A 12223-nucleotide genomic window follows, 5' to 3' on the forward strand; every position below is an offset into this window, starting at 1 on the left:
GTGAGTCTCCCTACCAGCCTATTGGGGGAGGGGATTAATGCCAATCCAAACAGGTAAGCCAGCAGGGCCAGGCAGACCCCTACAGAGCCTGTATTGTGTGCTGAGGATGGGCTGGGTACCAGGGGATGGTTTCCTATGAAAGGAGGGGACCTAGTGAGAGCCCAGTCTGAAGAGAAAGGCACAGCCCCTGCCTTGAGCCTAGTCTAATGGGAGAGACTGTCTCTGGCCTTAAGAAGTCCCCAGCCTAAAAAGGAAGAGAGGTACACATCAAAATTACTTAAAATATGGACAAGCATAAGAAAAGTGCCATTCAGGGGCATCTGGGTGGCTCAGTCAGTTGAGTGTCTGACTTTGGCTCAGGTCATAATCTTGCGGTCCGTGAGTTCGAATCCCACATCGAGCTCTGTGCTGACAGCTCAGAGCCTGGAGCCTGCTTCGGATTCTGTGTCTCCCTCTCTCTCTCTGCTTCCTCCCCCACTCATACTCTGTCTCTGTCTCAAAAAAATAAATAAATAAAACAAAACAATAAAAAATGTTTCTCCTTCAACTCTCCCCCCCCCTTTTTTTTTGCACTAATTCTGCTCCATTTGTGGTGGGAAAGAACTCTTGGTACCCAGTGAGCTTAAGATCCTCATTTGGGGAGGGCAAAAAAAAAAATAATAATAATAATAAAAGACTCTTATTTGCCCTGAACTCCTTGAAAGAATGTGGCTTTTAGGAAACACTCTGAAGAAGGAAATCCAGGCCCAAGAAAGAACTCTTTCTTCCTTTCTAATCCAGCCCTCAAAGCTAGACTGGACCTCCTCAAACCCTCTCTGTACCCTAAGATCCTCCCAGGCTACTTCTCTGGAGGACCTACCAACTATTTCTGTAGTCATTAATGTCTAGAGTCTTTCCTTAGGCGCCCACCAGCCTGGAGGAAAAAATAAGACAGAGTCCTTCCCTTGTCACAGGTAGGAAGTCTAAGGTCCATAGAGGCTCATAGTCGGATGGCTAGTTAGAGCCCCCCCTGCTTTGTGATTCTCAGACCTCTGCCGGGGGCCTGGCCTTAGCAGAGTCCTGAACCCCCTGCCCTTCCTTCCCTGTCCCTCCACACCATTCCCTGCCCACCCCTTTCACTTTTCCCCATCCCTTTCTCCACCAAGTGCCAGCCATCTGCTGGCCCATAGCAGGATAAAAATCTCCTAGAGCTGAGGGCTGTCACTTCTAGAAGAGACAAACTGGGGCCTGAGCTGACCTAGAGCTCAGTTTCTGCTTCTAGAAAGGCTGGACTAGCAGGGGGGCAGGGAGCAGGCTGGCAGGCAGGATTGCAGGCACAGGAGGTGATCAGGAACGTGGAGCACCCCTTGAGGCCCCGAGTCCCTTTTCCTCTAGAAAGGTCTGCCACCCACTGGTTTCCCAGGCCAGCCTGCCCATCTGGGCCTGGTCCTTGTAAGAGCCTTCACTGACACAACAGATGGGCTGGGCCAAGTGTGTCAGTGTCCATGGCCTTGTTGGTACCTGTCAGCTGCTGAAGGTGACAGGACAGAAATCGGCTGTCCCACATTATAGATGCAAAAGGCTCAGAGGTTGAGGAAAACTGTAAGGTCCACAGTGAGGAAGTCACTCAGCCAGGACTCATTTCCAGCTCTTCCTGCCTGTGAGTCTCGCTTTTCAAATACAGAGAAAGGTCCATGAAAGTCGGAGCCAAAAAGGGCATCAGGGTAAACCTTGCAGATGGGAAAACTAAGGCTCTGAGATGGAAAAGGTCATGTCCAAAGTCACTCATCAGAGCCTGCTTTGCAAGTGCAAAATGTGTGACAAGCTCCTCCCAGAAATCTGAGCTAGGCAGGTTGAGAATATGTGGGGTGAGCTGTACCTGCACCCCAGAATCGGTTTTTTTTAATGTTTATGTGTTTTGAGAGAGAGAGAAAGAGAGATTTTAGGTGGGGGAGGGACAGAGTGAGAGGGAGACACAGAATCCAAAGCAGGCTCCAGGCTCTGAGCTGTCAGCACAGAGCCCAACGTGGGGATCGAACTCACAAACAGCGAGATCATGACCTGAGCTAAAGTAGGATGCTTAACCGATAGAACCACCCAGGCGCCCACCGACACTCTCTTAGGTTGTTAAAAGCATGAAGGGTTAGGTAGTCAAAGCCCAGCAACAGATGGGTTCACTAACCATCTACTACCTACCTATTCAGGGAAAGTAAGGCATATGTTCTCTAGCCAATTACCCATAATGTTCACTGAAAACTGAGCTCCACCCCCTACAGCCCAGTCACTGACCCTTACATCACCTCCCATCTTCCAGCCTCTCCCAGAATTTCCACTTCTGTCCTCTCTTCCTGCCTAAATTCTTCATGTTCTTTAAGGCCAAACTTTAGTTCAACACACAGATTTAATATATGACTTTTCTGAGGACTTAGTGGCATAAAGTAGATGAAAGATGAACAAAAGGGAAGGAAGGATGGGAGGAAGGAAGAGAGGAATGGGAAGATGGTGAGGGAATGTGAAAGGAAGGATGGATGGATGGATGGATGGATGGATGGATGGATGGATGGGCGGGTAGATGGGTGGATGGGCGGGTGGATGGGTGGATGGGTGGGTGGGTGGGTGGGTGGATGGGCATCCGGGTAGATGGATGAATGGGCAGGTGGGTAGGCGGATGGATGGGCAGGTGGGTGGGTGAGTGGATGTAAGGAAGGATGGATGGATAGATGGATGGGTGGATGGATGGATGGGCACGTAGATGGGCAGGTGGATGTATGGATGATTGAAAGGACGGATAGTGGACGGAAATAGAAGAATGGAAGGTGGATAGATGGTGGGTAGGAAGGTGGGGAAAGGGTGGATGGAAGGCAGAGAAAGAGCAGATAGGAGTTCTCAACTTAACTGAGCCTTGACAGCGAATAGATGCTGAGCAACAAAGGAAGTGAGGAAAGACATCCCATCTGCTCGCCTGAGCAGAGACTCAGTGGCATGCAACACTGGTCTGAGTAAAATGCAGCACCTAAGTGTTACTAGGGCACAGAGCTGACCTGCCTGGCAGAACCGAGGCTGGGTGATACACGTGGAGCTAAGGAGCCCAGACTTTATCCGAACAACACTGTGGGGACTGAAGATTCTACATATAGGAGTGACACGATCAGATGTGTTTCACAAAGGCCACTCTGGCATCCACATGGAACATACTTCAGGAGAAGGGACAGAAAAGGGAAAGAGATGGGGTTGGCTCAGACCTCTCCTCTGCCAGGAAGCTCCTCCCCCAACACCTTGGATCACCTTGACCTTCCTCTTCTCAGCCTTGCCACCCCCCAGGAGAGCTTATCACAGTGGCTGAGAGGCCCACAAAATGTCTCTCACATAATAGGTGGTCAGCACATTAAGTTAGTATAATTATCCCAGCCTGTTTGGGGAGACACAGCCCCTGTCCTTGGGGATGTCCAGTCTGATGGGGGAGGGCAAAAATGAGGGTAGAACTTTTCTCTACTCTCTGAGGGGAGCCAGGAGCCGAGGAGCCGCCAGGTGGGGTGGGTAGTACACAGAAGGCTTCTTGGAAAGGGTGCATTTGACTCAGGTTTTGGAAGAAGGAAGAGCCCTCCATGGGTGGAGTGGGGAGAGGGCATTCCCAGGCAGGGGCGTGGCCGTGGGAACTGCAGCACCAGCGGTGAGTCGAGAGGAAAGTCAGCGCCCGAGTTGGAAGGGCTGTGTCAGGAGTCCCAAGCTCCGAGCTCCAAGCTCCGGGGCAGCAGGATAAAGGGCAGAGGCGAGAAGGGAAAGAGGTCCCGTGGCAAGAAGGAAAAGGACCCCCCACCAGTCAGAGGTCGGAGAGTGGTCTCAGGAACGCGCTGCCCAGCCCCAGACCGAGCCATCACGTGGGACTGGGGAAGGACCAGGGCCTCTCAAGTCGGTCAGGCCAGGGCTCCCTGTTGACCAGCCATGTGAGCTTGGACAAGTCACTGCGGCCCTCCCAGCCCCCTTCCCTATCAATCGGGCATCATAACAGTTCCTTCCTTGCAGGATTATTGAAAGGACTACATAATTCATGGCAAGAGGCCAGCAGGGTGCTTGGCACAGAGTGAATGTTTGGCGAAAAGTTCTATTAAAGTAGGCCCCAGAGTCTGACCAACGGGGAGACAGTGGATGAGCTCAAATGGAGAGCCGGTGTCGAAAGTCCGGCAAAGGCAGAGACAAAGAACAAAGAGGGTCCAGGATAGTGGTGGGCGCTGGAGCGGCAGCAGTGGGGCGGCCTCGGGAAGGCTGCTGAGGCCAGCAGGCCCAGGTGATGAGCCGCTGAGTCTGAGGGCCCCGCCAGGGCGGAGTCTATGGGAAGGGGCAGCCCCGGAAGCCCTGCGGGGGAAGAGTCAGCAGGATGGTTTGGGTGTGAGGGGAGCGGGCACGGGAGCTGGCGTGGGGCCCACATTCTGCGGATGAGGCCCGGCACTGCCTCCCCTGGCTGGGAGAGAAGGGGACGAGGAAGCAGCAGTGCAGGTGTCCCCGCAAGAGGCCCCGAGACCGGGGAAGCCCCATCAGCCACTCCGCATCACCCAGGGCCTGGTGCTTCTCCTCACCGTCCTGGCTCTCAGTGCAACGGGGGCGACCTCTGCACATGCGCGCACGCGCGCGCGCACACACACACACACACACACACACACACACACACACATCATTTCTAGGTTACTCGCCTGCAGAAGAGGGGCTGGGGAAGCTTATGATAAAAGACATGTACATAATAGAACCAAAAATATCCAAAAAGCGTTGAAGACAAATCAAAAACTATGGAATTGGAGGGGCACCTGGGTGGCTCAGACGGTTAAGTATCTGACTTCAGCTGAGGTCATGATCTCGCGGTTCGTGGGTTCGAGACCTGCATGGGGCTCTGTGCTGACAGCTCAGAGCCTGGAGCCTGCTTCCAATTCTGTCTCCATCTCTCACTGCCCCTCCCCCACTCGCACCGTCCCTCTGTCTCCCTCAAAAGTAAATAAAGATTGAAAAAAATGTTTGTTCACTTGTGGGGATGAGCACCGGGTGTTATATGGAAACCAACTTGACAATAAACTATCTGTAAAAAAATAAAAAAATAAAAAATAAAGTTAGTTATAGTTGCAACAAAAAAAAAAGAAAAAATGTTTGTTAATTAGGTAATAGGGTATATTGATAAACACATTTTGATTGCGAGCACCCGGATGACTCTTGATTTCAGCTCAGGTCATGGTCTCATGGTTCATGAGTTTGAGCCCCATAACGGTTGCTGTACTGATAGCACCTGCTTGGGATTCTTTGTTTCCCTCTCTCTCTCTGCCTCTCCTCTGCTCATTCCCTCTCACTCCCTCTTCCTCTGCCCACACACTATCTGTCTCAAAATAAATAAATAAACTTTTTTTAAAAAACCATGTTTTGGTTGCAAGCAATGGAATGACAACTTGGAATTGTTTCACAAAGAGGCAGTTCATTGACTCATTGTTCTCTCCGTCTCTTCCCCTACTGCCCCAACACAGGCATACAAACACCCAAACACCCACAGGCGCACACACACACACACACACACACACACATACATGTCAGTCTTGAACTGCCTCCTGGCTTCCCCTGCAAAGGCCAGACACCTCCAGGAGGCTGAAACCATAGCTGAGGGAGCCCTGAACTCACCCGTCAGCCTCATGGCCAGAGAAGATCAGCTCAGATTTGACAAACCCCAGGGAAGGCTGATATGGCCAATGGTCAAAATCTTATATGACCAACCCAACTGGTATACACACCTCCTGCCCATGACCAAGGAAGTGGGATCGAGTATCAGAGGAAGGAGAGCACAGTGTGTGTCTAACCTTTATGAGTTAAGCCCCAGTGTGTGTCTACCACAAAACTGCAGAAGAGGTTGCTGTACCTGACATCTACCTCTGGGCTTCCTGGCAGCCAAGACAAAAAGGAAAACACGATGGAATATGAAACTTCACTAAGAAGGAGGCCCATCTGACTGTTCAGAGACACAAACATCTTCCAAGTTCTGAGGTCTGAGAAGAATCTATCTTCAGAGATTCTGAAGGTCGCCAAGAGGTTCCATTTACTGAGCCCTATGCTATACAATTCCACTGATACTCTAATTTAATCTTACAGACCCCCCTGGGGAAGGTGTTACTGTGTCCATGTTCTAGACACCGAGAGGTAAAGGTAAGGAAGCTTCACTGGACCTCAGTCACCAAGGGCCAAGCACCTCCCAACTGCCATTGAACATGCAGGTGTCCCAATGGTGCAGAGGTGCTCCATAAAGCCAAATCTCCTAACCCTAACCCTGGCAGAGTCGTGGCCTGCCTCCTATGAGCACCATGCTCTAGCCACTTCTCCTGGGCACTTACTGGCCAGTCTTCAACTATCAGCACCAGAGACCTCTGCCTGAAGGTCTTTACTGGCCACCGGAGTCCATTCTGCCTGTGCACAGGCTGTAGTGCTGGAGAGTTCACACCACTCCCCTGCCCAAGAGCATCATCAGCCTATCAGGCTGGGAGGACAAATACCACAGCTCCCTCGTCCCTTGGGAGGAACTCTGAGCTGCTTGCCCTTCACCATCCCCGAAGATGATGCTACAGTTTTCCATAGCACTCACTGCTTGGTCACACACCCCTTATTAGCTTCCTCCCCTCCCCTGTCCCCACTACCCACTCCGTAGTGGTGTTTCATGAGACCCCACCCAAAAATACTTCTTGCACTCAAGTTTTTGTTGAAGAGTATGCTCCTAGAACTCAAACCGAGGCACCTGAGAGGGGAAATATATATATTACATATAAAATATTTTACTAATATACAAAATATTTTATACAGATTATAATAATATAAGTATTATGAATTTTACTAATATAAGGGATAGGTAGCACATAACTTACAAATAATAAGAAGTACTCTTTACTATAAATTTCACATAGTCCATTGATCTTCATAGGATGCTTTTGTTGCTTCTTGCCAAGCTCTTGCAACCTGACTCTGGTGGCAGTTGACAAGCAGGTATAGTTCTGACATGAATGCTAGTTGAAATTTTTGTTTGTGTTGAGGAAGAAGATCAAAGGGAAACAGCACAGACATATTCCCTACCTCGAGCCATTCATCAATGACACAAGTGACTTCTTTGCTGAACCCGATCGTAGATTTCAAATCCAGAAAGCATATTTTCTTACAGTTTTTGCTATTAACGATGCAATGACTAGAAACGTAACACATTTTTTGAAAAATTGTTTCGTGTTTTATTTGTTTTTGAGAGAGAGAATCTGAAGCAGGCTCCAGGCTCCAAGCTGTCAGCACAGAGCCCAATGCGGGACTTGAACCCAGGAACCATGAGATCATGACCTGAGCCGAAGTCAGACACTTAATCGACTGAGTCACCCAGGTGCCCCAAGACATGACACATTTTTAAGATTAGTTTGTGTTATTTTTTTAAAAAAAATTAATGTTCATTTTTGAGAGAGGGAGAAACAGAGTGTGAGCAGGGAGAGGAGCAGGGAGAGAGGGAGATGCAGAATCTGAAGCAGGCTCCAGACTCCAAGCTGTCAGCACAGAGCCCCATATGGGGCTTGAACCCACGAACCATGAGATCATAACCTGAGTTGAAGTCAGACACTTAACTGACTGAGCCACCCAGGTGCCCCTAGTTTGCATTATTTTTAACATGTTTCCTTAAAATATTTAAGTCTAGATTTTCTTAAGTCTGGACAATCAGTAAAACACAACAAATCTAGCCCTGATTTGTAGCATTTACCATTTCCATGGTGTAAATACCCTACCAAATTACCACCTGGGTAAGGAAGAGGAGGAGGAAAGGTGGGGGGGCATCAGCCAAGATGGGCTGAGGAAGAAGAGCTTGGCCACCATAGCACCACCCACCCTGAGCGCAGCACAATTCCTGGCCCAGAGCAGCCCCTTAATGGATCCAGGACTGAGTTCACTCCTTTCCTGCAGAAACTTGGCCTTTCTACAAACTTGATCAAATCCAGCAAAGCCAGAGTTCTGCTCATCTGGAAGAGCTACACCCATGAGAGGTAGCATGAGAGGGCCCTGTTCTGATAGCTTACTTACCAGTCATGCATCCTTAAGCAGATCGCTCAGCCTCCCCGAGCTTCAGTTTCTGCACCTGTAAAATGGACTGAGTACAGTGCAGGGACATAGCGAGGAGTCTTGGCAGAGAGTGGGCTGGGAGGAGACATTTGCTCCAACTCAACCTTAGGAAGCAGATGAAACTGTCTGTCCCCAACCTTGGTGTGAGAATCGAATGTAATAACGAGTCCTCTTCAGGTAGATACTAATACCCTAATTCACATAAGGAACCAAAATTCTGAGATGAAGAGATCAACCAAGGTTATGCTCCAAGTTCAACCACAGGTTGACTTCTTGCCTCCTTCCACTATTCCACATTACCTTCTACAAGGGACTACAGTCTTACTTTATGGTTTTTCTCCCCTTTTGGTTAACACTTTTGATTTCTGTAGTCATATCATTATCTAAATACAAACTTAAGTTAAAATCTATTATATGCTATCACATGCTACAACACAGATGAACCCTAAGGACATTATGCTACGTGAAATAAGCCAATCACAAAAAGGACTAATACAAAGTACCCAAAGCAGCCAAAGCCATAGAAGCAGAAAGCAGAAAGTTTGGTACCAGGAGAAAAGGGAATTTGGGATTTAGTGAGTATAGAGCTTCCATGTTGCAAGGTTTAAAAGTTCTAGAGATCTGTTGCACAACATTGTGAATATATGTAACACTACTGAACTCAACACTTAAAAATTCTTAAAATGGGGGGTGCCTGGGTGGCTCAGTCGGTTAAGCGTCCGACTTCGGCTCAGGTCGTGATCACATGGTTTGTGGGTTCGAGCCCCACATCGGGCTCTGTGCTGACAGCTAGTTCAGAGCCTGGAACCTGCTTCTGATTCTGTGTCTCCCTCTCTCTCTGACCCTCCCCTGTTCACGTTGTTTCTCTCTCTCTCTCTCTCTCAGAAATAAATAAAAAATATTTTTTAAAAAATTCTTAAAATGGTAAAAAAAAAATCTATTACATGGTAATATAAAACTGACATCCAGGGTATTGGTGTGTGCAATCTGTTTTTAACTAGGAAGTTGATGTGGTATTCAACAAATGATCTGATTTTGTGGTTTTTAAATTTTCTGTTTACTTTCTTTGCTCATACACACACATACACAATTTTATGTATCTGTATAAAAGCAAGGGCACTCTTTTTTTCCCCCTGTTTTCTTGGATCTCTTCTTTCCCTCTACTATCCCCTACACCCACTTCGGGCTCCCACCCTACCCCCAAGGCAACCCATGTTAATAACATATGTACCTTTTCATATTTCAGGTGCTCATGTAATTATACACAGACATATGCCATTACTTAAATGGGAGGCTGGGTTTGTTTGTACACAGAAGTGAGATCAGTATACCACCTATGTTTTTCTGCAGCGTGCACTTATTTCCCTTTCCCCGTTGCCTCAAAGAATCTTCTTGCCATCTGATGTAGTTCCAATGTGTTGATTGTAGTGGCTGCTTAATATTGCATAGTATGCGTGGACCACCATTTACCCACCTCTACGCAACTGAAGGGGAGTCACTTTGTTTTCCCTTACTGGTCACTGTAAATAATGCAGCGATAAATATCCTTGCACCAATGTGCAAGGTCTCTTATTTCTATTAATTTATTCATTTAATAATGAAACTCCTTAGTCATTTGAAAATCATCTTTGATGTGTACTCACATATAATGAAGCCAGAAAGGAGCCTGAGAAAATAAAGACTCTGGGGACAGAACAATGGATGAATGTTTTTGGTTTTTATGTTCTTTTTCTTTTTTAGTGTTTATTTATTTTTGAGAGAGAGAGACAGAGCACAAGCAGAGGAAAGGCAGAGAGAGGGAGAGAGACACAGAATACAAAGCAGGCTCCAGGCTCTGAGCTGTCAGCACAGAGCTCAATGCAAGGCTCAAACTCATGAACCTCGAGATCATGACCTAAGCTGAAGTCAGATGCTCAACTGACTGAGCCCTCCAGGTCCCCCTGTTTTGTATATTTCTGTTTATGTTGTCACACTATTCATATGGCAGATAAAAGCTGGAAGGAGTAAAATATACCTGTTTTATGTGTCACAATCCTGTAATCGTAGGAGAGAAGGGGACCCAGGGCCCCAGCAATGTGTTCATAGGGAGTCAAGTCAGAAATGGACTCTCTTTCTAAATAGCTGACATCTTTGTTTTAACACCCCTTGACTTGCTCAAAGCCCTTCAGGGGTCCTGGACTGTTGGGGAAGGGGGGACACAGAGCTACATCTATCCATGGCAGTGACCATGCAGCACATCAGAAGAAAGACCACATAAAGCTCTCTACTTTCTCGGTGCCTCAGCTCTTGTAGACCAGACTCCCATCCTTCCATGGCTCAGTCAGACACTGGCTTTCTCTTCCATGCAGCTCTCATCAACACCTACCAAGGTGGCCACCTTGTACCCACATGGCAAGGGGCGTGTGGGGTCCAAAGAAGCCTGTCCTCAAGAAACTTGCTTCTGAGGGGCACCTAGGTGGCTCAGTCAGTTAAGCGTCTGACCTCGACTCAGGCCATGCTCCCATGGTTTGTGAGTTCGAGCCCCACATCAGGTTTTGTGCTGATGGTGCAGAGCCTGCTTGGGATTCTCTCTCCGTCTCGCTCTCTGCCCCTCTCCTGCTTGCACTATCTCTCTCTCTCAAAGTGAATGCATAAGAAAGAAAGAAAGAAAGAAAGAAAGAAAGAAAGAAAGGAAGGAAAGGAAGAAGGAAAGAAAGAAGGAAAGGAAGAAAGGAAGGAAGGAAGAAAAAAAGAAAGAAAGAAGGAAAGGAAGAAGGAAAGAAAGGAAAAGGAGGAAGGAAGGAAGGAAGGAAGGAAGGAAGGAAGGAAGGAAGGAAGGAAGAAAGAAAGAAAGAAAGAAAGAAAGAAAGAAAGAAAGAAAGAAAGAAAGAAAGAAAGAGAAAGAAAGAAAGAAAGAAAGAAAGAAAGAAAGAAAGAAAGAAAGAAAGAAAGAAAGAAAGAAAGAAAGAAAGATGCTTCTGAGAAGATTCCATGGAGACCTGAAAGTGTAGAGGTCTCTACCCCGAACCCATGGCTTGGCTCCATAAATCCTTACTGAGCGTCCCATAGTGCAGAGTGCTGTCTAAGGATTGTGCGAGCAGCAAAACAAAGAGCTTCATTCGTGTTTACGTTTCAGGGAGCTGTTGGAAGGTCTTAAACAACAAGCCCCAGAGGTGGGAAGGCAAACATAAGAAATTGCTTATATCAGACACAAGGAGGGACTCTGTGCTTTTTATAGCTCTCAGAAACAATGGGCCCAAAGAAGGCAAAACCTGACAAGCCTACCACTCATTTATTTACATCAGCAGATACGCTTTATGGGCTATCATTAATTCTCACCCCAGCCATTGTTTTAGCTCTTTATGCAATTATCTAAAACAATATTTCACAAACTTCGACTCTAACTCAACCATGAAGAATCTGAGGGTGTGTTCAGAATAAAGTTAAAGAACTTTCTGGAGCACTCAACCACCTCATCTCAGGTGCCAGGATCTTAGGGAGTGGGAAAGGCCAGGCAAGAGCAAAATGCCATCTGCTTTGGGATTTGAATCTTAGCTTGGGAAATCCAGGCAGCAAGACATTTCCGAATAGAGAAGCTAGTTCCCTCATACACATCTGCCTTGATATCATCCTTCAAGGGGGTTCATGTTTTGTCCTTGTTTCCATGGGATATAATAATGAAAGGGAGAAACATGGTTCATGCCCTCAGGGAATTTTCCTAACTAGCTAGGGGACCCTAACAAAGGTTTTTTTTTACCCCCGTTAATTAGTTGGGTCCTCAGTTTCCCCATCTGTCAAATAGAGGCCTTTCTCACGGAGCTTCCAGAGGGTACATGGATGGTAACACACAGCATGAAGACACAGGCACCGACACCTTTGTTAAGTAGAGGGCATTCTGTGCTCTATGCTCGGACATCTTGTTACTGAACGACTGATAAGCCTGTGTTCTGGCTCAGGAGGGTTTAGCAGCCCAGGGGCACTTGGGTGGCTCAACCAATTGAGCACCCAACTCCAGCTCAGGTCATGATCTTGCAGTTCATGAGTCCAAGCCCCGCGTCAGGCTCTCTAACTATCAGTGCAGAGCTTGCTTCAGATCCTCTGTCTCCCTCTCTCTCTGCCCCTCCCCTGCTCATGCTCTCTCTCTCTCTCTCTCTCTCAAAAA

Source organism: Hyaena hyaena, unplaced genomic scaffold (genome assembly GCF_003009895.1).
Source record: "Hyaena hyaena isolate Hyena2069 unplaced genomic scaffold, ASM300989v1 scaffold_589, whole genome shotgun sequence".
In the NCBI taxonomy this organism is placed as follows: domain Eukaryota; kingdom Metazoa; phylum Chordata; class Mammalia; order Carnivora; family Hyaenidae; genus Hyaena; species Hyaena hyaena.